The sequence below is a fragment of the Elephas maximus genome, chromosome 17 (assembly GCF_024166365.1).
Source record: "Elephas maximus indicus isolate mEleMax1 chromosome 17, mEleMax1 primary haplotype, whole genome shotgun sequence".
NCBI lineage: Eukaryota > Metazoa > Chordata > Mammalia > Proboscidea > Elephantidae > Elephas > Elephas maximus.
The window spans coordinates 91,349,717-91,377,639 of NC_064835.1; positions in this window are offsets into that span (position 1 = coordinate 91,349,717).

The window sequence follows — 27,923 nt, forward strand, 5'->3', positions numbered from 1 at the left end:
TTAGGGTTACGGTTAAGGTTAGAGGGTTGGGGTTAAGGTTGGACGGTAAGGGTTAGGGTAGAGTTCGAGGGTTAAGTTTTGGGTTAGGATTTGAGGGTTAGGGTTAGGGTTCGAGGGTTTGGGTTAGAGTTCGAGGGTAAGTGTTAGGATAAGGGTTTGAGGGTTCAGGGTACGTTCGAGGGTTAGGGTGAGAGTGAGGGTGAGGGTTCGCGTGTTAGGTTTAGGGTTAGGGTTCGGGCTCAGGTTAGGGCTCGGGTTCGGGTTTTATGGTTAGAGATAGGGTTTTGGCATAGTGTGAGATTTATGGTTAGTGTTAGGTAGTGTGGTAGGGTTAGGCATTAGGGTTATGGTCAGACATAGTGTCACATCTAAGGTTAGACTAGGGATAGATTTAGGGTTCTATCAGGGTTGGTTTAGGGTTAGTAGGTTTAGAGTTAGGCTGAGGGTTAGAAGTTAGGGTAAGGGTTAGGGTTAGATCTAGGTTTAGAGTTATGTTGAGGGTTAGAAGTAGTGTTTAACCTAACATCAGGATTAGGGTTATGGTTAGATCTGTAGGTAGCATTTGACCTAGACTTGAGGTTAAGGATCTATCTTGTCTTAAAGTTAAGGTAAGTGTTAGATATAGGCTTAAAGATGGTGTTAAGGATAGTGGTTATGATTGGGGTAACATCTGGGGTTAGCGGTTAGGGTTAGAGGGTTAAGGTTACAGGGTTAGTGTTAGGGTTAGACTGTTAAACGATAAGCGTTAGGGTTATGGTTAGGTTAAGGGGTTAGGGTTATGGGTACGTTTAAGGGTTAGGGTTAGTGTCAGGGTTATTGTCAGGGGTCAGGGTCAAGGGCCAGGGTTAGGAGGTTAGTTTTAGGTGGTTAGAGTTTAGGGTTAGGGGTTAGTGTTAGGGTTGGGGGTTAGGGTTACAGGGTTAGGGTTACGGGGTTCTGTTTAGGGCTAGGGGTTTCGGGTTAGGCTTCGGGTTAGGGTATTTGGGTTAGGGTTAGGCTGTTCAGATTAGGGTTAGGGTTGGGGGTTTGGGTTCGGGTTAGGGGTTAGAGTTAGCGTTAGGCGATAGGGTTAGAAGGTTAAGGTTAGTGTTAGAGGGTTAGGGTTATGGTTAGAGGGTTAGGGTTAGGATTAGAGGGTTAGGGGTACGGTTAGGGTTAGAGGGTTAGGGTTAAGTTTGGACGGTAAGGGTTAGGGTAGATTACGAGGGTTAAGTTTTGGGTTAGGATTCGAGGGTTAGGGTTAGGGTTCGAGGGTTATGGTTAGGGTTCGAGGGTAAGTGTTAGGATAAGGGTTTGAGGGTTTAGGGTACTTTCGAGGCTTAGGGTTAGGGTGAGGGCGAGGGTTCGCCTGTCAGGTTTAGAGTTAGGATTAGGGCTCAGGTTAGGGCTCGGGTTCCGCTTTTATGATTAGAGATAGGGTTTTGGCATAGTGTTAGATTTATGGTTAGTGTTCGGTAGTGTGGTAGGGTTAGGCATTAGGGTTATGGTCAGGCATAGTGTCACATCTAGGGTTAGACTAGGGATAGATTTAGGGTTTTATCAGGGTTGGGTTAGGGTTAGTAGGTTTAGAGTTAGGCTGAGGGTTAGAAGTTAGGGTAAGGGTTAGGGTTAGATCTAGGTTTAAAGTTATGTTGAGGGTTAGAAGTAGTGTTTAATCTAAGATCAGGATTAGGGTTCTGGTTAGATCTCTAGCTAGCATTTGACCTAGAGTTAAGGTTAGGGTTCTATCTTGTCTTAAAGTTAAGGTAAGTGTTAGATACAGGCTTAAAGATTGTGTTAAGGACAGTGGTTAAGATTTGGGTAACATCTGGGGTTACCGGTTAGGGTTTGAGGGTTAGGGTTAGGGTTAGAGGGTTAGGGTTAGGGTTAGACGGTTAGACGATAAGGGTTGGGTTAGGGTTAGGTTAGGGGTTAGGGTTATGGTTAGGTTTAAGGGTGAGGGTTAGTGTCAGGGTTAGTGTTAGGGGTCAGGGTCAGGGGTCAGGGTCAAGGGTCAGGGTCAAGGGCCAGGGTTGGGGGTTAGTGTTAAGGGGTCAGAGTTTAGGGTTAGGGGTTTAGGATTAGGGTTACTGTTAGGGTTGGGGGTTAGGGTAACAGGGTTAGGGTTACGGGGTTCTGTTTAGGGTTAGGTGCTTCGGGTTAGGCTTCGGGTTAGAGTATTTGGGTTAGGGTTAGGGTGTTCAGATTAGAGTTAGGGTTGGGGGTTAGGGTTCAGGTTAGGGGTTAGGGTTAGCGTTAGGCGATAGGGTTAGAAGGTTAGGGTTAGTGTTAGTGTTAGAGGGTTAGGGTTATGCTTAGAGGGTCAGGGTTAGGATTAGAGGGTTAGGGTTACGGTTAGGGTTAGTGGGTTAGGGTTAAGGTTAGGGGGTTAGGGTTAAGGTAGAGTTCGAGGGTAAGGGTTCGGGTTAGGGTTCGAGGGTTAGGGTTAGGGTTCTAGGGTTAGGGTTATGGTGAGTGTTTGAGGGTTTGGTTTACATTCGACGGTTAGGATTAGGGTTAGGGTTCGGGTTAGGGTTCGAGGGTTAGGGTTAGGGTTCGGGTTCCAGTTCGGGGTTCGGGCTGGGTTTCGGGTTTTATGGGTAGAGATAGGGTTTGGCATAGTGTTAGATTTATGGTTAGTGTTAGGTAGTGTGGTAGGTTTAGGCATTAAGGTTATCGTCAGACATAGTGTCACATTTATGGTTAGACTAGGGATAGATTTAGGGTTCTATCAGGGTTGGGATAGGGTTAGTAGGTTTAGAGTTAGGCTGAGGGTTAGAAGTTAGGGTAAGGGTTTGTGTTAGATCTAGATTTAGAGTTATGTTGAGGGTTAGAAGTAGTGTTTAATCTAAGATTAGGGTTCTGGTTAGATCTGTAGCTAGCATTTGACCTAGAGTTAAGGCTAGGGCTCTATCTTGTCTTAAAGTACAGGTAAGTGTTAGATACAGGCTTAAAGATTGGGTTAAGGATAGTGGTTATGATTTGGGTAACATCTGGGGTTAGCGGTTAGGGTTAGAGGGTTAGGGTTAGAGGGTTAGGGTTAGGGTTAGTCGGTTAGACGATAAGGGTTGGGTTAGGGTTAGGTTAGGGGTTAGGGTTATGGTTAGGTTTAAGGGTTAGGGTTAGTGTCAGGGTTAGTGTTAGGGGTCAGGGTCAGGGGTCAGGGTCAAGGGTCAGGGTCAAGGGCCAGGGTTGGGGGTTAGTGTTAAGGGGTCAGAGTTTAGGGTTAGGGGTTTAGGATTAGGGTTAGGGTTAGGGTAGGGGGTTAGGTTTACAGGGTTAGGGTTGCAGGGTTCCGTTTAGGGTTAGGTGCTTCGGGTTAGGCTTCGGGTTAGGGTATTTGGGTTAGGGTTAGGGTGTTCAGATTAGAGTTAGGGTTGGGGGTTTGGGTTCGGGTTAGGGGTTAGGGTTAGCGTTAGGCGATAAGGTTCGAAGGTTAGGGTTAGTGTTAGTGTTAGAGGGTTAGGGTTATGCTTAGAGGGTCAGGGCTAGGATTAGAGCGTTAGGGTTACGGTTAGGGTTAGTGGGTTAGGATTAAGGTTGGGGGTTAGGGTTAAGGTAGAGTTCGAGGGTAAGGGTTCGGGTTAGGGTTCGAGGATTAGGGTTAGGGTTCTAGGGTTAGGGTTATGGTGAGTGTTTGAGGGTTTGGTTTACATTCGATGGTTAGGGTTAGGGTTAGGGTTCAGGTTAGTTTTCGAGGGTTAGGGTTAGGGTTCGGGTTCCAGTTCGGGGTTCGGGTTGGGTTTCGGGTTTTATGGGTAGAGATAGGGTTTGGCATAGTGTTAGATTTATGGTTAGTGTTCGGTAGTGTGGTAGGTTTAGGCATTAGGGTTATCGTCAGACATAGTGGCACATTTATGGTTAGACTAGGGATAGATTTAGGGTTCTATCAGGGTTGGGATACGGTTAGTAGGTTTACAGTTAGGCTGAGGGTTAGAAGTTAGGGTAAGGGTTAGGGTTAGATCTAGATTTAGAGTTATGTTGAGGGTTAGAAGTAGTGTTTAATCTAAGATTAGGGTTCTGGTTAGATCTGTAGCTAGCATTTGACCTAGACTTAAGGTTAAGGATCTATCTTGTCTTAAAGTTAAGGTAAGTGTTAGATATAGGCTTCAAGATGGTGTTAAGGATAGTGGTTATGATTTGGGTAACATCTGGGTTTAGCGGTTAGGGTTAGAGGGTTAAGGTTACAGGGTGAGGGTTAGGGTTAGACTGTTAGACGATAAGCGTTAGGGTTAGGGTTAGGTTAAGGGGTTAGGGTTATGGGTATGTTTAAGGGTTAGGGTTAGTGTCAGGGTTATTGTCAGGGGTCAGGGTCAGGGGTCAGGGTCAAGGGCCAGGGTTAGGAGGTTAGTTTTAGGGGGTTAGAGTTTAGGGTTAGGGGTTAGTGTTAGGGTTAGGGTTGGGGGTTACGGTTACAGGGTTAGGGTTACGGGGTTCTGTTTAGGGCTAGGGGTTTCGGGTTAGGCTTCGGGTTAGGGTGTTTGGGTTAGTGTTAGGGTGTTCGGAGCAGAGTTAGTGTTGCTGGTCGGGTTCGGATAAGGGGTTACGGTTACCGTTAGGCTATAGGGTTAGAAGGTTAGGGTTAGGGGTAGTGTTAGAGGGTTAGGGTTATGGTTAGAGGGTTAGGGTTACGGTTAAGGTTAGAGGGTTGGGGTTAAGGTTGGACGGTAAGGGTTAGGGTAGAGTTCGAGGGTTAAGTTTTGGGTTAGGATTTGGGGGTTAGGGTTAGGGTTCGAGGGTTTGGGTTAGAGTTCGAGGGTAAGTGTTAGGATAAGGGTTTGAGGGTTCAGGGTACGTTCGAGGGTTAGGGTGAGAGTGAGGGTGAGGGTTCGCGTGTTAGGTTTAGGGTTAGGGTTCGGGCTCAGGTTAGGGCTCGGGTTCGGGTTTTATGGTTAGAGATAGGGTTTTGGCATAGTGTGAGATTTATGGTTAGTGTTAGGTAGTGTGGTAGGGTTAGGCATTAGGGTTATGGTCAGACATAGTGTCACATCTAAGGTTAGACTAGGGATAGATTTAGGGTTCTATCAGGGTTGGTTTAGGGTTAGTAGGTTTAGAGTTAGGCTGAGGGTTAGAAGTTAGGGTAAGGGTTAGGGTTAGATCTAGGTTTAGAGTTATGTTGAGGGTTAGAAGTAGTGTTTAACCTAACATCAGGATTAGGGTTATGGTTAGATCTGTAGGTAGCATTTGACCTAGACTTGAGGTTAAGGATCTATCTTGTCTTAAAGTTAAGGTAAGTGTTAGATATAGGCTTAAAGATGGTGTTAAGGATAGTGGTTATGATTGGGGTAACATCTGGGGTTAGCGGTTAGGGTTAGAGGGTTAAGGTTACAGGGTTAGTGTTAGGGTTAGACTGTTAAACGATAAGCGTTAGGGTTATGGTTAGGTTAAGGGGTTAGGGTTATGGGTACGTTTAAGGGTTAGGGTTAGTGTCAGGGTTATTGTCAGGGGTCAGGGTCAAGGGCCAGGGTTAGGAGGTTAGTTTTAGGTGGTTAGAGTTTAGGGTTAGGGGTTAGTGTTAGGGTTGGGGGTTAGGGTTACAGGGTTAGGGTTACGGGGTTCTGTTTAGGGCTAGGGGTTTCGGGTTAGGCTTCGGGTTAGGGTATTTGGGTTAGGGTTAGGCTGTTCAGATTAGGGTTAGGGTTGGGGGTTTGGGTTCGGGTTAGGGGTTAGAGTTAGCGTTAGGCGATAGGGTTAGAAGGTTAAGGTTAGTGTTAGAGGGTTAGGGTTATGGTTAGAGGGTTAGGGTTAGGATTAGAGGGTTAGGGGTACGGTTAGGGTTAGAGGGTTAGGGTTAAGTTTGGACGGTAAGGGTTAGGGTAGATTACGAGGGTTAAGTTTTGGGTTAGGATTCGAGGGTTAGGGTTAGGGTTCGAGGGTTATGGTTAGGGTTCGAGGGTAAGTGTTAGGATAAGGGTTTGAGGGTTTAGGGTACTTTCGAGGCTTAGGGTTAGGGTGAGGGCGAGGGTTCGCCTGTCAGGTTTAGAGTTAGGATTAGGGCTCAGGTTAGGGCTCGGGTTCCGCTTTTATGATTAGAGATAGGGTTTTGGCATAGTGTTAGATTTATGGTTAGTGTTCGGTAGTGTGGTAGGGTTAGGCATTAGGGTTATGGTCAGGCATAGTGTCACATCTAGGGTTAGACTAGGGATAGATTTAGGGTTTTATCAGGGTTGGGTTAGGGTTAGTAGGTTTAGAGTTAGGCTGAGGGTTAGAAGTTAGGGTAAGGGTTAGGGTTAGATCTAGGTTTAAAGTTATGTTGAGGGTTAGAAGTAGTGTTTAATCTAAGATCAGGATTAGGGTTCTGGTTAGATCTCTAGCTAGCATTTGACCTAGAGTTAAGGTTAGGGTTCTATCTTGTCTTAAAGTTAAGGTAAGTGTTAGATACAGGCTTAAAGATTGTGTTAAGGACAGTGGTTAAGATTTGGGTAACATCTGGGGTTACCGGTTAGGGTTTGAGGGTTAGGGTTAGGGTTAGAGGGTTAGGGTTAGGGTTAGACGGTTAGACGATAAGGGTTGGGTTAGGGTTAGGTTAGGGGTTAGGGTTATGGTTAGGTTTAAGGGTGAGGGTTAGTGTCAGGGTTAGTGTTAGGGGTCAGGGTCAGGGGTCAGGGTCAAGGGTCAGGGTCAAGGGCCAGGGTTGGGGGTTAGTGTTAAGGGGTCAGAGTTTAGGGTTAGGGGTTTAGGATTAGGGTTACTGTTAGGGTTGGGGGTTAGGGTAACAGGGTTAGGGTTACGGGGTTCTGTTTAGGGTTAGGTGCTTCGGGTTAGGCTTCGGGTTAGAGTATTTGGGTTAGGGTTAGGGTGTTCAGATTAGAGTTAGGGTTGGGGGTTAGGGTTCAGGTTAGGGGTTAGGGTTAGCGTTAGGCGATAGGGTTAGAAGGTTAGGGTTAGTGTTAGTGTTAGAGGGTTAGGGTTATGCTTAGAGGGTCAGGGTTAGGATTAGAGGGTTAGGGTTACGGTTAGGGTTAGTGGGTTAGGGTTAAGGTTAGGGGGTTAGGGTTAAGGTAGAGTTCGAGGGTAAGGGTTCGGGTTAGGGTTCGAGGGTTAGGGTTAGGGTTCTAGGGTTAGGGTTATGGTGAGTGTTTGAGGGTTTGGTTTACATTCGACGGTTAGGATTAGGGTTAGGGTTCGGGTTAGGGTTCGAGGGTTAGGGTTAGGGTTCGGGTTCCAGTTCGGGGTTCGGGCTGGGTTTCGGGTTTTATGGGTAGAGATAGGGTTTGGCATAGTGTTAGATTTATGGTTAGTGTTAGGTAGTGTGGTAGGTTTAGGCATTAAGGTTATCGTCAGACATAGTGTCACATTTATGGTTAGACTAGGGATAGATTTAGGGTTCTATCAGGGTTGGGATAGGGTTAGTAGGTTTAGAGTTAGGCTGAGGGTTAGAAGTTAGGGTAAGGGTTTGTGTTAGATCTAGATTTAGAGTTATGTTGAGGGTTAGAAGTAGTGTTTAATCTAAGATTAGGGTTCTGGTTAGATCTGTAGCTAGCATTTGACCTAGAGTTAAGGCTAGGGCTCTATCTTGTCTTAAAGTACAGGTAAGTGTTAGATACAGGCTTAAAGATTGGGTTAAGGATAGTGGTTATGATTTGGGTAACATCTGGGGTTAGCGGTTAGGGTTAGAGGGTTAGGGTTAGAGGGTTAGGGTTAGGGTTAGTCGGTTAGACGATAAGGGTTGGGTTAGGGTTAGGTTAGGGGTTAGGGTTATGGTTAGGTTTAAGGGTTAGGGTTAGTGTCAGGGTTAGTGTTAGGGGTCAGGGTCAGGGGTCAGGGTCAAGGGTCAGGGTCAAGGGCCAGGGTTGGGGGTTAGTGTTAAGGGGTCAGAGTTTAGGGTTAGGGGTTTAGGATTAGGGTTAGGGTTAGGGTAGGGGGTTAGGTTTACAGGGTTAGGGTTGCAGGGTTCCGTTTAGGGTTAGGTGCTTCGGGTTAGGCTTCGGGTTAGGGTATTTGGGTTAGGGTTAGGGTGTTCAGATTAGAGTTAGGGTTGGGGGTTTGGGTTCGGGTTAGGGGTTAGGGTTAGCGTTAGGCGATAAGGTTCGAAGGTTAGGGTTAGTGTTAGTGTTAGAGGGTTAGGGTTATGCTTAGAGGGTCAGGGCTAGGATTAGAGCGTTAGGGTTACGGTTAGGGTTAGTGGGTTAGGATTAAGGTTGGGGGTTAGGGTTAAGGTAGAGTTCGAGGGTAAGGGTTCGGGTTAGGGTTCGAGGATTAGGGTTAGGGTTCTAGGGTTAGGGTTATGGTGAGTGTTTGAGGGTTTGGTTTACATTCGATGGTTAGGGTTAGGGTTAGGGTTCAGGTTAGTTTTCGAGGGTTAGGGTTAGGGTTCGGGTTCCAGTTCGGGGTTCGGGTTGGGTTTCGGGTTTTATGGGTAGAGATAGGGTTTGGCATAGTGTTAGATTTATGGTTAGTGTTCGGTAGTGTGGTAGGTTTAGGCATTAGGGTTATCGTCAGACATAGTGGCACATTTATGGTTAGACTAGGGATAGATTTAGGGTTCTATCAGGGTTGGGATACGGTTAGTAGGTTTACAGTTAGGCTGAGGGTTAGAAGTTAGGGTAAGGGTTAGGGTTAGATCTAGATTTAGAGTTATGTTGAGGGTTAGAAGTAGTGTTTAATCTAAGATTAGGGTTCTGGTTAGATCTGTAGCTAGCATTTGACCTAGACTTAAGGTTAAGGATCTATCTTGTCTTAAAGTTAAGGTAAGTGTTAGATATAGGCTTCAAGATGGTGTTAAGGATAGTGGTTATGATTTGGGTAACATCTGGGTTTAGCGGTTAGGGTTAGAGGGTTAAGGTTACAGGGTGAGGGTTAGGGTTAGACTGTTAGACGATAAGCGTTAGGGTTAGGGTTAGGTTAAGGGGTTAGGGTTATGGGTATGTTTAAGGGTTAGGGTTAGTGTCAGGGTTATTGTCAGGGGTCAGGGTCAGGGGTCAGGGTCAAGGGCCAGGGTTAGGAGGTTAGTTTTAGGGGGTTAGAGTTTAGGGTTAGGGGTTAGTGTTAGGGTTAGGGTTGGGGGTTACGGTTACAGGGTTAGGGTTACGGGGTTCTGTTTAGGGCTAGGGGTTTCGGGTTAGGCTTCGGGTTAGGGTGTTTGGGTTAGTGTTAGGGTGTTCGGAGCAGAGTTAGTGTTGCTGGTCGGGTTCGGATAAGGGGTTACGGTTACCGTTAGGCTATAGGGTTAGAAGGTTAGGGTTAGGGGTAGTGTTAGAGGGTTAGGGTTATGGTTAGAGGGTTAGGGTTACGGTTAAGGTTAGAGGGTTGGGGTTAAGGTTGGACGGTAAGGGTTAGGGTAGAGTTCGAGGGTTAAGTTTTGGGTTAGGATTTGGGGGTTAGGGTTAGGGTTCGAGGGTTTGGGTTAGAGTTCGAGGGTAAGTGTTAGGATAAGGGTTTGAGGGTTCAGGGTACGTTCGAGGGTTAGGGTGAGAGTGAGGGTGAGGGTTCGCGTGTTAGGTTTAGGGTTAGGGTTCGGGCTCAGGTTAGGGCTCGGGTTCGGGTTTTATGGTTAGAGATAGGGTTTTGGCATAGTGTGAGATTTATGGTTAGTGTTAGGTAGTGTGGTAGGGTTAGGCATTAGGGTTATGGTCAGACATAGTGTCACATCTAAGGTTAGACTAGGGATAGATTTAGGGTTCTATCAGGGTTGGTTTAGGGTTAGTAGGTTTAGAGTTAGGCTGAGGGTTAGAAGTTAGGGTAAGGGTTAGGGTTAGATCTAGGTTTAGAGTTATGTTGAGGGTTAGAAGTAGTGTTTAACCTAACATCAGGATTAGGGTTATGGTTAGATCTGTAGGTAGCATTTGACCTAGACTTGAGGTTAAGGATCTATCTTGTCTTAAAGTTAAGGTAAGTGTTAGATATAGGCTTAAAGATGGTGTTAAGGATAGTGGTTATGATTGGGGTAACATCTGGGGTTAGCGGTTAGGGTTAGAGGGTTAAGGTTACAGGGTTAGTGTTAGGGTTAGACTGTTAAACGATAAGCGTTAGGGTTATGGTTAGGTTAAGGGGTTAGGGTTATGGGTACGTTTAAGGGTTAGGGTTAGTGTCAGGGTTATTGTCAGGGGTCAGGGTCAAGGGCCAGGGTTAGGAGGTTAGTTTTAGGTGGTTAGAGTTTAGGGTTAGGGGTTAGTGTTAGGGTTGGGGGTTAGGGTTACAGGGTTAGGGTTACGGGGTTCTGTTTAGGGCTAGGGGTTTCGGGTTAGGCTTCGGGTTAGGGTATTTGGGTTAGGGTTAGGCTGTTCAGATTAGGGTTAGGGTTGGGGGTTTGGGTTCGGGTTAGGGGTTAGAGTTAGCGTTAGGCGATAGGGTTAGAAGGTTAAGGTTAGTGTTAGAGGGTTAGGGTTATGGTTAGAGGGTTAGGGTTAGGATTAGAGGGTTAGGGGTACGGTTAGGGTTAGAGGGTTAGGGTTAAGTTTGGACGGTAAGGGTTAGGGTAGATTACGAGGGTTAAGTTTTGGGTTAGGATTCGAGGGTTAGGGTTAGGGTTCGAGGGTTATGGTTAGGGTTCGAGGGTAAGTGTTAGGATAAGGGTTTGAGGGTTTAGGGTACTTTCGAGGCTTAGGGTTAGGGTGAGGGCGAGGGTTCGCCTGTCAGGTTTAGAGTTAGGATTAGGGCTCAGGTTAGGGCTCGGGTTCCGCTTTTATGATTAGAGATAGGGTTTTGGCATAGTGTTAGATTTATGGTTAGTGTTCGGTAGTGTGGTAGGGTTAGGCATTAGGGTTATGGTCAGGCATAGTGTCACATCTAGGGTTAGACTAGGGATAGATTTAGGGTTTTATCAGGGTTGGGTTAGGGTTAGTAGGTTTAGAGTTAGGCTGAGGGTTAGAAGTTAGGGTAAGGGTTAGGGTTAGATCTAGGTTTAAAGTTATGTTGAGGGTTAGAAGTAGTGTTTAATCTAAGATCAGGATTATGGTTCTGGTTAGATCTCTAGCTAGCATTTGACCTAGAGTTAAGGTTAGGGTTCTATCTTGTCTTAAAGTTAAGGTAAGTGTTAGATACAGGCTTAAAGATTGTGTTAAGGACAGTGGTTAAGATTTGGGTAACATCTGGGGTTACCGGTTAGGGTTTGAGGGTTAGGGTTAGGGTTAGAGGGTTAGGGTTAGGGTTAGACGGTTAGACGATAAGGGTTGGGTTAGGGTTAGGTTAGGGGTTAGGGTTATGGTTAGGTTTAAGGGTGAGGGTTAGTGTCAGGGTTAGTGTTAGGGGTCAGGGTCAGGGGTCAGGGTCAAGGGTCAGGGTCAAGGGCCAGGGTTGGGGGTTAGTGTTAAGGGGTCAGAGTTTAGGGTTAGGGGTTTAGGATTAGGGTTACTGTTAGGGTTGGGGGTTAGGGTAACAGGGTTAGGGTTACGGGGTTCTGTTTAGGGTTAGGTGCTTCAGGTTAGGCTTCGGGTTAGAGTATTTGGGTTAGGGTTAGGGTGTTCAGATTAGAGTTAGGGTTGGGGGTTAGGGTTCAGGTTAGGGGTTAGGGTTAGCGTTAGGCGATAGGGTTAGAAGGTTAGGGTTAGTGTTAGTGTTAGAGGGTTAGGGTTATGCTTAGAGGGTCAGGGTTAGGATTAGAGGGTTAGGGTTACGGTTAGGGTTAGTGGGTTAGGGTTAAGGTTAGGGGGTTAGGGTTAAGGTAGAGTTCGAGGGTAAGGGTTCGGGTTAGGGTTCGAGGGTTAGGGTTAGGGTTCTAGGGTTAGGGTTATGGTGAGTGTTTGAGGGTTTGGTTTACATTCGACGGTTAGGATTAGGGTTAGGGTTCGGGTTAGGGTTCGAGGGTTAGGGTTAGGGTTCGGGTTCCAGTTCGGGGTTCGGGCTGGGTTTCGGGTTTTATGGGTAGAGATAGGGTTTGGCATAGTGTTAGATTTATGGTTAGTGTTAGGTAGTGTGGTAGGTTTAGGCATTAAGGTTATCGTCAGACATAGTGTCACATTTATGGTTAGACTAGGGATAGATTTAGGGTTCTATCAGGGTTGGGATAGGGTTAGTAGGTTTAGAGTTAGGCTGAGGGTTAGAAGTTAGGGTAAGGGTTTGTGTTAGATCTAGATTTAGAGTTATGTTGAGGGTTAGAAGTAGTGTTTAATCTAAGATTAGGGTTCTGGTTAGATCTGTAGCTAGCATTTGACCTAGAGTTAAGGCTAGGGCTCTATCTTGTCTTAAAGTACAGGTAAGTGTTAGATACAGGCTTAAAGATTGTGTTAAGGATAGTGGTTATGATTTGGGTAACATCTGGGGTTAGCGGTTAGGGTTAGAGGGTTAGGGTTAGAGGGTTAGGGTTAGGGTTAGTCGGTTAGACGATAAGGGTTGGGTTAGGGTTAGGTTAGGGGTTAGGGTTATGGTTAGGTTTAAGGGTTAGGGTTAGTGTCAGGGTTAGTGTTAGGGGTCAGGGTCAGGGGTCAGGGTCAAGGGTCAGGGTCAAGGGCCAGGGTTGGGGGTTAGTGTTAAGGGGTCAGAGTTTAGGGTTAGGGGTTTAGGATTAGGGTTAGGGTTAGGGTAGGGGGTTAGGTTTACAGGGTTAGGGTTGCAGGGTTCCGTTTAGGGTTAGGTGCTTCGGGTTAGGCTTCGGGTTAGGGTATTTGGGTTAGGGTTAGGGTGTTCAGATTAGAGTTAGGGTTGGGGGTTTGGGTTCGGGTTAGGGTTTAGGGTTAGCGTTAGGCGATAAGGTTCGAAGGTTAGGGTTAGTGTTAGTGTTAGAGGGTTAGGGTTATGCTTAGAGGGTCAGGGCTAGGGTTAGAGCGTTAGGGTTACGGTTAGGGTTAGTGGGTTAGGATTAAGGTTGGGGGTTAGGGTTAAGGTAGAGTTCGAGGGTAAGGGTTCGGGTTAGGGTTCGAGGATTAGGGTTAGGGTTCTAGGGTTAGGGTTATGGTGAGTGTTTGAGGGTTTGGTTTACATTCGATGGTTAGGGTTAGGGTTAGGGTTCAGGTTAGTTTTCGAGGGTTAGGGTTAGGGTTCGGGTTCCAGTTCGGGGTTCGGGTTGGGTTTCGGGTTTTATGGGTAGAGATAGGGTTTGGCATAGTGTTAGATTTATGGTTAGTGTTCGGTAGTGTGGTAGGTTTAGGCATTAGGGTTATCGTCAGACATAGTGGCACATTTATGGTTAGACTAGGGATAGATTTAGGGTTCTATCAGGGTTGGGATACGGTTAGTAGGTTTACAGTTAGGCTGAGGGTTAGAAGTTAGGGTAAGGGTTAGGGTTAGATCTAGATTTAGAGTTATGTTGAGGGTTAGAAGTAGTGTTTAATCTAAGATTAGGGTTCTGGTTAGATCTGTAGCTAGCATTTGACCTAGACTTAAGGTTAAGGATCTATCTTGTCTTAAAGTTAAGGTAAGTGTTAGATATAGGCTTCAAGATGGTGTTAAGGATAGTGGTTATGATTTGGGTAACATCTGGGTTTAGCGGTTAGGGTTAGAGGGTTAAGGTTACAGGGTGAGGGTTAGGGTTAGACTGTTAGACGATAAGCGTTAGGGTTAGGGTTAGGTTAAGGGGTTAGGGTTATGGGTATGTTTAAGGGTTAGGGTTAGTGTCAGGGTTATTGTCAGGGGTCAGGGTCAGGGGTCAGGGTCAAGGGCCAGGGTTAGGAGGTTAGTTTTAGGGGGTTAGAGTTTAGGGTTAGGGGTTAGTGTTAGGGTTAGGGTTGGGGGTTACGGTTACAGGGTTAGGGTTACGGGGTTCTGTTTAGGGCTAGGGGTTTCGGGTTAGGCTTCGGGTTAGGGTGTTTGGGTTAGTGTTAGGGTGTTCGGAGCAGAGTTAGTGTTGCTGGTCGGGTTCGGATAAGGGGTTACGGTTACCGTTAGGCTATAGGGTTAGAAGGTTAGGGTTAGGGGTAGTGTTAGAGGGTTAGGGTTATGGTTAAAGGGTTAGGGTTACGGTTAAGGTTAGAGGGTTGGGGTTAAGGTTGGACGGTAAGGGTTAGGGTAGAGTTCGAGGGTTAAGTTTTGGGTTAGGATTTGAGGGTTAGGGTTAGGGTTCGAGGGTTTGGGTTAGAGTTCGAGGGTAAGTGTTAGGATAAGGGTTTGAGGGTTCAGGGTACGTTCGAGGGTTAGGGTGAGAGTGAGGGTGAGGGTTCGCGTGTTAGGTTTAGGGTTAGGGTTCGGGCTCAGGTTAGGGCTCGGGTTCGGGTTTTATGGTTAGAGATAGGGTTTTGGCATAGTGTGAGATTTATGGTTAGTGTTAGGTAGTGTGGTAGGGTTAGGCATTAGGGTTATGGTCAGACATAGTGTCACATCTAAGGTTAGACTAGGGATAGATTTAGGGTTCTATCAGGGTTGGTTTAGGGTTAGTAGGTTTAGAGTTAGGCTGAGGGTTAGAAGTTAGGGTAAGGGTTAGGGTTAGATCTAGGTTTAGAGTTATGTTGAGGGTTAGAAGTAGTGTTTAACCTAACATCAGGATTAGGGTTATGGTTAGATCTGTAGGTAGCATTTGACCTAGACTTGAGGTTAAGGATCTATCTTGTCTTAAAGTTAAGGTAAGTGTTAGATATAGGCTTAAAGATGGTGTTAAGGATAGTGGTTATGATTGGGGTAACATCTGGGGTTAGCGGTTAGGGTTAGAGGGTTAAGGTTACAGGGTTAGTGTTAGGGTTAGACTGTTAAACGATAAGCGTTAGGGTTATGGTTAGGTTAAGGGGTTAGGGTTATGGGTACGTTTAAGGGTTAGGGTTAGTGTCAGGGTTATTGTCAGGGGTCAGGGTCAAGGGCCAGGGTTAGGAGGTTAGTTTTAGGTGGTTAGAGTTTAGGGTTAGGGGTTAGTGTTAGGGTTGGGGGTTAGGGTTACAGGGTTAGGGTTACGGGGTTCTGTTTAGGGCTAGGGGTTTCGGGTTAGGCTTCGGGTTAGGGTGTTTGGGTTAGTGTTAGGGTGTTCGGAGCAGAGTTAGTGTTGCTGGTCGGGTTCGGATAAGGGGTTACGGTTACCGTTAGGCTATAGGGTTAGAAGGTTAGGGTTAGGGGTAGTGTTAGAGGGTTAGGGTTATGGTTAGAGGGTTAGGGTTACGGTTAAGGTTAGAGGGTTGGGGTTAAGGTTGGACGGTAAGGGTTAGGGTAGAGTTCGAGGGTTAAGTTTTGGGTTAGGATTCGAGGGTTAGGGTTAGGGTTCAAGGGTTTGGGTTAGAGTTCGAGGGTAAGTGTTAGGATAAGGGTTTGAGGGTTCAGGGTACGTTCGAGGGTTAGGGTGAGAGTGAGGGTGAGGGTTCGCGTGTTAGGTTTAGGGTTAGGGTTCGGGCTCAGGTTAGGGCTCGGGTTCGGGTTTTATGGTTAGAGATAGGGTTTTGGCATAGTGTGAGATTTATGGTTAGTGTTAGGTAGTGTGGTAGGGTTAGGCATTAGGGTTATGGTCAGACATAGTGTCACATCTAAGGTTAGACTAGGGATAGATTTAGGGTTCTATCAGGGTTGGTTTAGGGTTAGTAGGTTTAGAGTTAGGCTGAGGGTTAGAAGTTAGGGTAAGGGTTAGGGTTAGATCTAGGTTTAGAGTTATGTTGAGGGTTAGAAGTAGTGTTTAACCTAACATCAGGATTAGGGTTATGGTTAGATCTGTAGGTAGCATTTGACCTAGACTTGAGGTTAAGGATCTATCTTGTCTTAAAGTTAAGGTAAGTGTTAGATATAGGCTTAAAGATGGTGTTAAGGATAGTGGTTATGATTGGGGTAACATCTGGGGTTAGCGGTTAGGGTTAGAGGGTTAAGGTTACAGGGTTAGTGTTAGGGTTAGACTGTTAAACGATAAGCGTTAGGGTTATGGTTAGGTTAAGGGGTTAGGGTTATGGGTACGTTTAAGGGTTAGGGTTAGTGTCAGGGTTATTGTCAGGGGTCAGGGTCAAGGGCCAGGGTTAGGAGGTTAGTTTTAGGTGGTTAGAGTTTAGGGTTAGGGGTTAGTGTTAGGGTTGGGGGTTAGGGTTACAGGGTTAGGGTTACGGGGTTCTGTTTAGGGCTAGGGGTTTCGGGTTAGGCTTCGGGTTAGGGTATTTGGGTTAGGGTTAGGCTGTTCAGATTAGGGTTAGGGTTGGGGGTTTGGGTTCGGGTTAGGGGTTAGAGTTAGCGTTAGGCGATAGGGTTAGAAGGTTAAGGTTAGTGTTAGAGGGTTAGGGTTATGGTTAGAGGGTTAGGGTTAGGATTAGAGGGTTAGGGGTACGGTTAGGGTTAGAGGGTTAGGGTTAAGTTTGGACGGTAAGGGTTAGGGTAGATTACGAGGGTTAAGTTTTGGGTTAGGATTCGAGGGTTAGGGTTAGGGTTCGAGGGTTATGGTTAGGGTTCGAGGGTAAGTGTTAGGATAAGGGTTTGAGGGTTTAGGGTACTTTCGAGGCTTAGGGTTAGGGTGAGGGCGAGGGTTCGCCTGTCAGGTTTAGAGTTAGGATTAGGGCTCAGGTTAGGGCTCGGGTTCCGCTTTTATGATTAGAGATAGGGTTTTGGCATAGTGTTAGATTTATGGTTAGTGTTCGGTAGTGTGGTAGGGTTAGGCATTAGGGTTATGGTCAGGCATAGTGTCACATCTAGGGTTAGACTAGGGATAGATTTAGGGTTTTATCAGGGTTGGGTTAGGGTTAGTAGGTTTAGAGTTAGGCTGAGGGTTAGAAGTTAGGGTAAGGGTTAGGGTTAGATCTAGGTTTAAAGTTATGTTGAGGGTTAGAAGTAGTGTTTAATCTAAGATCAGGATTAGGGTTCTGGTTAGATCTCTAGCTAGCATTTGACCTAGAGTTAAGGTTAGGGTTCTATCTTGTCTTAAAGTTAAGGTAAGTGTTAGATACAGGCTTAAAGATTGTGTTAAGGACAGTGGTTAAGATTTGGGTAACATCTGGGGTTACCGGTTAGGGTTTGAGGGTTAGGGTTAGGGTTAGAGGGTTAGGGTTAGGGTTAGACGGTTAGACGATAAGGGTTGGGTTAGGGTTAGGTTAGGGGTTAGGGTTATGGTTAGGTTTAAGGGTGAGGGTTAGTGTCAGGGTTAGTGTTAGGGGTCAGGGTCAAGGGTCAGGGTCAAGGGCCAGGGTTGGGGGTTAGTGTTAAGGGGTCAGAGTTTAGGGTTAGGGGTTTAGGATTAGGGTTACTGTTAGGGTTGGGGGTTAGGGTAACAGGGTTAGGGTTACGGGGTTCTGTTTAGGGTTAGGTGCTTCGGGTTAGGCTTCGGGTTAGAGTATTTGGGTTAGGGTTAGGGTGTTCAGATTAGAGTTAGGGTTGGGGGTTAGGGTTCAGGTTAGGGGTTAGGGTTAGCGTTAGGCGATAGGGTTAGAAGGTTAGGGTTAGTGTTAGTGTTAGAGGGTTAGGGTTATGCTTAGAGGGTCAGGGTTAGGATTAGAGGGTTAGGGTTACGGTTAGGGTTAGTGGGTTAGGGTTAAGGTTAGGGGGTTAGGGTTAAGGTAGAGTTCGAGGGTAAGGGTTCGGGTTAGGGTTCGAGGGTTAGGGTTAGGGTTCTAGGGTTAGGGTTATGGTGAGTGTTTGAGGGTTTGGTTTACATTCGACGGTTAGGATTAGGGTTAGGGTTCGGGTTAGGGTTCGAGGGTTAGGGTTAGGGTTCGGGTTCCAGTTCGGGGTTCGGGCTGGGTTTCGGGTTTTATGGGTAGAGATAGGGTTTGGCATAGTGTTAGATTTATGGTTAGTGTTAGGTAGTGTGGTAGGTTTAGGCATTAAGGTTATCGTCAGACATAGTGTCACATTTATGGTTAGACTAGGGATAGATTTAGGGTTCTATCAGGGTTGGGATAGGGTTAGTAGGTTTAGAGTTAGGCTGAGGGTTAGAAGTTAGGGTAAGGGTTTGTGTTAGATCTAGATTTAGAGTTATGTTGAGGGTTAGAAGTAGTGTTTAATCTAAGATTAGGGTTCTGGTTAGATCTGTAGCTAGCATTTGACCTAGAGTTAAGGCTAGGGCTCTATCTTGTCTTAAAGTACAGGTAAGTGTTAGATACAGGCTTAAAGATTGGGTTAAGGATAGTGGTTATGATTTGGGTAACATCTGGGGTTAGCGGTTAGGGTTAGAGGGTTAGGGTTAGAGGGTTAGGGTTAGGGTTAGTCGGTTAGACGATAAGGGTTGGGTTAGGGTTAGGTTAGGGGTTAGGGTTATGGTTAGGTTTAAGGGTTAGGGTTAGTGTCAGGGTTAGTGTTAGGGGTCAGGGTCAGGGGTCAGGGTCAAGGGTCAGGGTCAAGGGCCAGGGTTGGGGGTTAGTGTTAAGGGGTCAGAGTTTAGGGTTAGGGGTTTAGGATTAGGGTTAGGGTTAGGGTAGGGGGTTAGGTTTACAGGGTTAGGGTTGCAGGGTTCCGTTTAGGGTTAGGTGCTTCGGGTTAGGCTTCGGGTTAGGGTATTTGGGTTAGGGTTAGGGTGTTCAGATTAGAGTTAGGGTTGGGGGTTTGGGTTCGGGTTAGGGGTTAGGGTTAGCGTTAGGCGATAAGGTTCGAAGGTTAGGGTTAGTGTTAGTGTTAGAGGGTTAGGGTTATGCTTAGAGGGTCAGGGCTAGGGTTAGAGCGTTAGGGTTACGGTTAGGGTTAGTGGGTTAGGATTAAGGTTGGGGGTTAGGGTTAAGGTAGAGTTCGAGGGTAAGGGTTCGGGTTAGGGTTCGAGGATTAGGGTTAGGGTTCTAGGGTTAGGGTTATGGTGAGTGTTTGAGGGTTTGGTTTACATTCGATGGTTAGGGTTAGGGTTAGGGTTCAGGTTAGTTTTCGAGGGTTAGGGTTAGGGTTCGGGTTCCAGTTCGGGGTTCGGGTTGGGTTTCGGGTTTTATGGGTAGAGATAGGGTTTGGCATAGTGTTAGATTTATGGTTAGTGTTCGGTAGTGTGGTAGGTTTAGGCATTAGGGTTATCGTCAGACATAGTGGCACATTTATGGTTAGACTAGGGATAGATTTAGGGTTCTATCAGGGTTGGGATACGGTTAGTAGGTTTACAGTTAGGCTGAGGGTTAGAAGTTAGGGTAAGGGTTAGGGTTAGATCTAGATTTAGAGTTATGTTGAGGGTTAGAAGTAGTGTTTAATCTAAGATTAGGGTTCTGGTTAGATCTGTAGCTAGCATTTGACCTAGACTTAAGGTTAAGGATCTATCTTGTCTTAAAGTTAAGGTAAGTGTTAGATATAGGCTTCAAGATGGTGTTAAGGATAGTGGTTATGATTTGGGTAACATCTGGGTTTAGCGGTTAGGGTTAGAGGGTTAAGGTTACAGGGTGAGGGTTAGGGTTAGACTGTTAGACGATAAGCGTTAGGGTTAGGGTTAGGTTAAGGGGTTAGGGTTATGGGTATGTTTAAGGGTTAGGGTTAGTGTCAGGGTTATTGTCAGGGGTCAGGGTCAGGGGTCAGGGTCAAGGGCCAGGGTTAGGAGGTTAGTTTTAGGGGGTTAGAGTTTAGGGTTAGGGGTTAGTGTTAGGGTTAGGGTTGGGGGTTACGGTTACAGGGTTAGGGTTACGGGGTTCTGTTTAGGGCTAGGGGTTTCGGGTTAGGCTTCGGGTTAGGGTGTTTGGGTTAGTGTTAGGGTGTTCGGAGCAGAGTTAGTGTTGCTGGTCGGGTTCGGATAAGGGGTTACGGTTACCGTTAGGCTATAGGGTTAGAAGGTTAGGGTTAGGGGTAGTGTTAGAGGGTTAGGGTTATGGTTAGAGGGTTAGGGTTACGGTTAAGGTTAGAGGGTTGGGGTTAAGGTTGGACGGTAAGGGTTAGGGTAGAGTTCGAGGGTTAAGTTTTGGGTTAGGATTTGGGGGTTAGGGTTAGGGTTCGAGGGTTTGGGTTAGAGTTCGAGGGTAAGTGTTAGGATAAGGGTTTGAGGGTTCAGGGTACGTTCGAGGGTTAGGGTGAGAGTGAGGGTGAGGGTTCGCGTGTTAGGTTTAGGGTTAGGGTTCGGGCTCAGGTTAGGGCTCGGGTTCGGGTTTTATGGTTAGAGATAGGGTTTTGGCATAGTGTGAGATTTATGGTTAGTGTTAGGTAGTGTGGTAGGGTTAGGCATTAGGGTTATGGTCAGACATAGTGTCACATCTAAGGTTAGACTAGGGATAGATTTAGGGTTCTATCAGGGTTGGTTTAGGGTTAGTAGGTTTAGAGTTAGGCTGAGGGTTAGAAGTTAGGGTAAGGGTTAGGGTTAGATCTAGGTTTAGAGTTATGTTGAGGGTTAGAAGTAGTGTTTAACCTAACATCAGGATTAGGGTTATGGTTAGATCTGTAGGTAGCATTTGACCTAGACTTGAGGTTAAGGATCTATCTTGTCTTAAAGTTAAGGTAAGTGTTAGATATAGGCTTAAAGATGGTGTTAAGGATAGTGGTTATGATTGGGGTAACATCTGGGGTTAGCGGTTAGGGTTAGAGGGTTAAGGTTACAGGGTTAGTGTTAGGGTTAGACTGTTAAACGATAAGCGTTAGGGTTATGGTTAGGTTAAGGGGTTAGGGTTATGGGTACGTTTAAGGGTTAGGGTTAGTGTCAGGGTTATTGTCAGGGGTCAGGGTCAAGGGCCAGGGTTAGGAGGTTAGTTTTAGGTGGTTAGAGTTTAGGGTTAGGGGTTAGTGTTAGGGTTGGGGGTTAGGGTTACAGGGTTAGGGTTACGGGGTTCTGTTTAGGGCTAGGGGTTTCGGGTTAGGCTTCGGGTTAGGGTATTTGGGTTAGGGTTAGGCTGTTCAGATTAGGGTTAGGGTTGGGGGTTTGGGTTCGGGTTAGGGGTTAGAGTTAGCGTTAGGCGATAGGGTTAGAAGGTTAAGGTTAGTGTTAGAGGGTTAGGGTTATGGTTAGAGGGTTAGGGTTAGGATTAGAGGGTTAGGGGTACGGTTAGGGTTAGAGGGTTAGGGTTAAGTTTGGACGGTAAGGGTTAGGGTAGATTACGAGGGTTAAGTTTTGGGTTAGGATTCGAGGGTTAGGGTTAGGGTTCGAGGGTTATGGTTAGGGTTCGAGGGTAAGTGTTAGGATAAGGGTTTGAGGGTTTAGGGTACTTTCGAGGCTTAGGGTTAGGGTGAGGGCGAGGGTTCGCCTGTCAGGTTTAGAGTTAGGATTAGGGCTCAGGTTAGGGCTCGGGTTCCGCTTTTATGATTAGAGATAGGGTTTTGGCATAGTGTTAGATTTATGGTTAGTGTTCGGTAGTGTGGTAGGGTTAGGCATTAGGGTTATGGTCAGGCATAGTGTCACATCTAGGGTTAGACTAGGGATAGATTTAGGGTTTTATCAGGGTTGGGTTAGGGTTAGTAGGTTTAGAGTTAGGCTGAGGGTTAGAAGTTAGGGTAAGGGTTAGGGTTAGATCTAGGTTTAAAGTTATGTTGAGGGTTAGAAGTAGTGTTTAATCTAAGATCAGGATTAGGGTTCTGGTTAGATCTCTAGCTAGCATTTGACCTAGAGTTAAGGTTAGGGTTCTATCTTGTCTTAAAGTTAAGGTAAGTGTTAGATACAGGCTTAAAGATTGTGTTAAGGACAGTGGTTAAGATTTGGGTAACATCTGGGGTTACCGGTTAGGGTTTGAGGGTTAGGGTTAGGGTTAGAGGGTTAGGGTTAGGGTTAGACGGTTAGACGATAAGGGTTGGGTTAGGGTTAGGTTAGGGGTTAGGGTTATGGTTAGGTTTAAGGGTGAGGGTTAGTGTCAGGGTTAGTGTTAGGGGTCAGGGTCAGGGGTCAGGGTCAAGGGTCAGGGTCAAGGGCCAGGGTTGGGGGTTAGTGTTAAGGGGTCAGAGTTTAGGGTTAGGGGTTTAGGATTAGGGTTACTGTTAGGGTTGGGGGTTAGGGTAACAGGGTTAGGGTTACGGGGTTCTGTTTAGGGTTAGGTGCTTCGGGTTAGAGTATTTGGGTTAGGGTTAGGGTGTTCAGATTAGAGTTAGGGTTGGGGGTTAGGGTTCAGGTTAGGGGTTAGGGTTAGCGTTAGGCGATAGGGTTAGAAGGTTAGGGTTAGTGTTAGTGTTAGAGGGTTAGGGTTATGCTTAGAGGGTCAGGGTTAGGATTAGAGGGTTAGGGTTACGGTTAGGGTTAGTGGGTTAGGGTTAAGGTTAGGGGGTTAGGGTTAAGGTAGAGTTCGAGGGTAAGGGTTCGGGTTAGGGTTCGAGGGTTAGGGTTAGGGTTCTAGGGTTAGGGTTATGGTGAGTGTTTGAGGGTTTGGTTTACATTCGACGGTTAGGATTAGGGTTAGGGTTCGGGTTAGGGTTCGAGGGTTAGGGTTAGGGTTCGGGTTCCAGTTCGGGGTTCGGGCTGGGTTTCGGGTTTTATGGGTAGAGATAGGGTTTGGCATAGTGTTAGATTTATGGTTAGTGTTAGGTAGTGTGGTAGGTTTAGGCATTAAGGTTATCGTCAGACATAGTGTCACATTTATGGTTAGACTAGGGATAGATTTAGGGTTCTATCAGGGTTGGGATAGGGTTAGTAGGTTTAGAGTTAGGCTGAGGGTTAGAAGTTAGGGTAAGGGTTTGTGTTAGATCTAGATTTAGAGTTATGTTGAGGGTTAGAAGTAGTGTTTAATCTAAGATTAGGGTTCTGGTTAGATCTGTAGCTAGCATTTGACCTAGAGTTAAGGCTAGGGCTCTATCTTGTCTTAAAGTACAGGTAAGTGTTAGATACAGGCTTAAAGATTGTGTTAAGGATAGTGGTTATGATTTGGGTAACATCTGGGGTTAGCGGTTAGGGTTAGAGGGTTAGGGTTAGAGGGTTAGGGTTAGGGTTAGTCGGTTAGACGATAAGGGTTGGGTTAGGGTTAGGTTAGGGGTTAGGGTTATGGTTAGGTTTAAGGGTTAGGGTTAGTGTCAGGGTTAGTGTTAGGGGTCAGGGTCAGGGGTCAGGGTCAAGGGTCAGGGTCAAGGGCCAGGGTTGGGGGTTAGTGTTAAGGGGTCAGAGTTTAGGGTTAGGGGTTTAGGATTAGGGTTAGGGTTAGGGTAGGGGGTTAGGTTTACAGGGTTAGGGTTGCAGGGTTCCGTTTAGGGTTAGGTGCTTCGGGTTAGGCTTCGGGTTAGGGTATTTGGGTTAGGGTTAGGGTGTTCAGATTAGAGTTAGGGTTGGGGGTTTGGGTTCGGGTTAGGGGTTAGGGTTAGCGTTAGGCGATAAGGTTCGAAGGTTAGGGTTAGTGTTAGTGTTAGAGGGTTAGGGTTATGCTTAGAGGGTCAGGGCTAGGGTTAGAGCGTTAGGGTTACGGTTAGGGTTAGTGGGTTAGGATTAAGGTTGGGGGTTAGGGTTAAGGTAGAGTTCGAGGGTAAGGGTTCGGGTTAGGGTTCGAGGATTAGGGTTAGGGTTCTAGGGTTAGGGTTATGGTGAGTGTTTGAGGGTTTGGTTTACATTCGATGGTTAGGGTTAGGGTTAGGGTTCAGGTTAGTTTTCGAGGGTTAGGGTTAGGGTTCGGGTTCCAGTTCGGGGTTCGGGTTGGGTTTCGGGTTTTATGGGTAGAGATAGGGTTTGGCATAGTGTTAGATTTATGGTTAGTGTTCGGTAGTGTGGTAGGTTTAGGCATTAGGGTTATCGTCAGACATAGTGGCACATTTATGGTTAGACTAGGGATAGATTTAGGGTTCTATCAGGGTTGGGATACGGTTAGTAGGTTTACAGTTAGGCTGAGGGTTAGAAGTTAGGGTAAGGGTTAGGGTTAGATCTAGATTTAGAGTTATGTTGAGGGTTAGAAGTAGTGTTTAATCTAAGATTAGGGTTCTGGTTAGATCTGTAGCTAGCATTTGACCTAGACTTAAGGTTAAGGATCTATCTTGTCTTAAAGTTAAGGTAAGTGTTAGATATAGGCTTCAAGATGGTGTTAAGGATAGTGGTTATGATTTGGGTAACATCTGGGTTTAGCGGTTAGGGTTAGAGGGTTAAGGTTACAGGGTGAGGGTTAGGGTTAGACTGTTAGACGATAAGCGTTAGGGTTAGGGTTAGGTTAAGGGGTTAGGGTTATGGGTATGTTTAAGGGTTAGGGTTAGTGTCAGGGTTATTGTCAGGGGTCAGGGTCAGGGGTCAGGGTCAAGGGCCAGGGTTAGGAGGTTAGTTTTAGGGGGTTAGAGTTTAGGGTTAGGGGTTAGTGTTAGGGTTAGGGTTGGGGGTTACGGTTACAGGGTTAGGGTTACGGGGTTCTGTTTAGGGCTAGGGGTTTCGGGTTAGGCTTCGGGTTAGGGTGTTTGGGTTAGTGTTAGGGTGTTCGGAGCAGAGTTAGTGTTGCTGGTCGGGTTCGGATAAGGGGTTACGGTTACCGTTAGGCTATAGGGTTAGAAGGTTAGGGTTAGGGGTAGTGTTAGAGGGTTAGGGTTATGGTTAGAGGGTTAGGGTTACGGTTAAGGTTAGAGGGTTGGGGTTAAGGTTGGACGGTAAGGGTTAGGGTAGAGTTCGAGGGTTAAGTTTTGGGTTAGGATTTGAGGGTTAGGGTTAGGGTTCGAGGGTTTGGGTTAGAGTTCGAGGGTAAGTGTTAGGATAAGGGTTTGAGGGTTCAGGGTACGTTCGAGGGTTAGGGTGAGAGTGAGGGTGAGGGTTCGCGTGTTAGGTTTAGGGTTAGGGTTCGGGCTCAGGTTAGGGCTCGGGTTCGGGTTTTATGGTTAGAGATAGGGTTTTGGCATAGTGTGAGATTTATGGTTAGTGTTAGGTAGTGTGGTAGGGTTAGGCATTAGGGTTATGGTCAGACATAGTGTCACATCTAAGGTTAGACTAGGGATAGATTTAGGGTTCTATCAGGGTTGGTTTAGGGTTAGTAGGTTTAGAGTTAGGCTGAGGGTTAGAAGTTAGGGTAAGGGTTAGGGTTAGATCTAGGTTTAGAGTTATGTTGAGGGTTAGAAGTAGTGTTTAACCTAACATCAGGATTAGGGTTATGGTTAGATCTGTAGGTAGCATTTGACCTAGACTTGAGGTTAAGGATCTATCTTGTCTTAAAGTTAAGGTAAGTGTTAGATATAGGCTTAAAGATGGTGTTAAGGATAGTGGTTATGATTGGGGTAACATCTGGGGTTAGCGGTTAGGGTTAGAGGGTTAAGGTTACAGGGTTAGTGTTAGGGTTAGACTGTTAAACGATAAGCGTTAGGGTTATGGTTAGGTTAAGGGGTTAGGGTTATGGGTACGTTTAAGGGTTAGGGTTAGTGTCAGGGTTATTGTCAGGGGTCAGGGTCAAGGGCCAGGGTTAGGAGGTTAGTTTTAGGTGGTTAGAGTTTAGGGTTAGGGGTTAGTGTTAGGGTTGGGGGTTAGGGTTACAGGGTTAGGGTTACGGGGTTCTGTTTAGGGCTAGGGGTTTCGGGTTAGGCTTCGGGTTAGGGTATTTGGGTTAGGGTTAGGCTGTTCAGATTAGGGTTAGGGTTGGGGGTTTGGGTTCGGGTTAGGGGTTAGAGTTAGCGTTAGGCGATAGGGTTAGAAGGTTAAGGTTAGTGTTAGAGGGTTAGGGTTATGGTTAGAGGGTTAGGGTTAGGATTAGAGGGTTAGGGGTACGGTTAGGGTTAGAGGGTTAGGGTTAAGTTTGGACGGTAAGGGTTAGGGTAGATTACGAGGGTTAAGTTTTGGGTTAGGATTCGAGGGTTAGGGTTAGGGTTCGAGGGTTATGGTTAGGGTTCGAGGGTAAGTGTTAGGATAAGGGTTTGAGGGTTTAGGGTACTTTCGAGGCTTAGGGTTAGGGTGAGGGCGAGGGTTCGCCTGTCAGGTTTAGAGTTAGGATTAGGGCTCAGGTTAGGGCTCGGGTTCCGCTTTTATGATTAGAGATAGGGTTTTGGCATAGTGTTAGATTTATGGTTAGTGTTCGGTAGTGTGGTAGGGTTAGGCATTAGGGTTATGGTCAGGCATAGTGTCACATCTAGGGTTAGACTAGGGATAGATTTAGGGTTTTATCAGGGTTGGGTTAGGGTTAGTAGGTTTAGAGTTAGGCTGAGGGTTAGAAGTTAGGGTAAGGGTTAGGGTTAGATCTAGGTTTAAAGTTATGTTGAGGGTTAGAAGTAGTGTTTAATCTAAGATCAGGATTAGGGTTCTGGTTAGATCTCTAGCTAGCATTTGACCTAGAGTTAAGGTTAGGGTTCTATCTTGTCTTAAAGTTAAGGTAAGTGTTAGATACAGGCTTAAAGATTGTGTTAAGGACAGTGGTTAAGATTTGGGTAACATCTGGGGTTACCGGTTAGGGTTTGAGGGTTAGGGTTAGGGTTAGAGGGTTAGGGTTAGGGTTAGACGGTTAGACGATAAGGGTTGGGTTAGGGTTAGGTTAGGGGTTAGGGTTATGGTTAGGTTTAAGGGTGAGGGTTAGTGTCAGGGTTAGTGTTAGGGGTCAGGGTCAGGGGTCAGGGTCAAGGGTCAGGGTCAAGGGCCAGGGTTGGGGGTTAGTGTTAAGGGGTCAGAGTTTAGGGTTAGGGGTTTAGGATTAGGGTTACTGTTAGGGTTGGGGGTTAGGGTAACAGGGTTAGGGTTACGGGGTTCTGTTTAGGGTTAGGTGCTTCGGGTTAGGCTTCGGGTTAGAGTATTTGGGTTAGGGTTAGGGTGTTCAGATTAGAGTTAGGGTTGGGGGTTAGGGTTCAGGTTAGGGGTTAGGGTTAGCATTAGGCGATAGGGTTAGAAGGTTAGGGTTAGTGTTAGTGTTAGAGGGTTAGGGTTATGCTTAGAGGGTCAGGGTTAGGATTAGAGGGTTAGGGTTACGGTTAGGGTTAGTGGGTTAGGGTTAAGGTTAGGGGGTTAGGGTTAAGGTAGAGTTCGAGGGTAAGGGTTCGGGTTAGGGTTCGAGGGTTAGGGTTAGGGTTCTAGGGTTAGGGTTATGGTGAGTGTTTGAGGGTTTGGTTTACATTCGACGGTTAGGATTAGGGTTAGGGTTCGGGTTAGGGTTCGAGGGTTAGGGTTAGGGTTCGGGTTCCAGTTCGGGGTTCGGGCTGGGTTTCGGGTTTTATGGGTAGAGATAGGGTTTGGCATAGTGTTAGATTTATGGTTAGTGTTAGGTAGTGTGGTAGGTTTAGGCATTAAGGTTATCGTCAGACATAGTGTCACATTTATGGTTAGACTAGGGATAGATTTAGGGTTCTATCAGGGTTGGGATAGGGTTAGTAGGTTTAGAGTTAGGCTGAGGGTTAGAAGTTAGGGTAAGGGTTTGTGTTAGATCTAGATTTAGAGTTATGTTGAGGGTTAGAAGTAGTGTTTAATCTAAGATTAGGGTTCTGGTTAGATCTGTAGCTAGCATTTGACCTAGAGTTAAGGCTAGGGCTCTATCTTGTCTTAAAGTACAGGTAAGTGTTAGATACAGGCTTAAAGATTGTGTTAAGGATAGTGGTTATGATTTGGGTAACATCTGGGGTTAGCGGTTAGGGTTAGAGGGTTAGGGTTAGAGGGTTAGGGTTAGGGTTAGTCGGTTAGACGATAAGGGTTGGGTTAGGGTTAGGTTAGGGGTTAGGGTTATGGTTAGGTTTAAGGGTTAGGGTTAGTGTCAGGGTTAGTGTTAGGGGTCAGGGTCAGGGGTCAGGGTCAAGGGTCAGGGTCAAGGGCCAGGGTTGGGGGTTAGTGTTAAGGGGTCAGAGTTTAGGGTTAGGGGTTTAGGATTAGGGTTAGGGTTAGGGTAGGGGGTTAGGTTTACAGGGTTAGGGTTGCAGGGTTCCGTTTAGGGTTAGGTGCTTCGGGTTAGGCTTCGGGTTAGGGTATTTGGGTTAGGGTTAGGGTGTTCAGATTAGAGTTAGGGTTGGGGGTTTGGGTTCGGGTTAGGGGTTAGGGTTAGCGTTAGGCGATAAGGTTCGAAGGTTAGGGTTAGTGTTAGTGTTAGAGGGTTAGGGTTATGCTTAGAGGGTCAGGGCTAGGGTTAGAGCGTTAGGGTTACGGTTAGGGTTAGTGGGTTAGGATTAAGGTTGGGGGTTAGGGTTAAGGTAGAGTTCGAGGGTAAGGGTTCGGGTTAGGGTTCGAGGATTAGGGTTAGGGTTCTAGGGTTAGGGTTATGGTGAGTGTTTGAGGGTTTGGTTTACATTCGATGGTTAGGGTTAGGGTTAGGGTTCAGGTTAGTTTTCGAGGGTTAGGGTTAGGGTTCGGGTTCCAGTTCGGGGTTCGGGTTGGGTTTCGGGTTTTATGGGTAGAGATAGGGTTTGGCATAGTGTTAGATTTATGGTTAGTGTTCGGTAGTGTGGTAGGTTTAGGCATTAGGGTTATCGTCAGA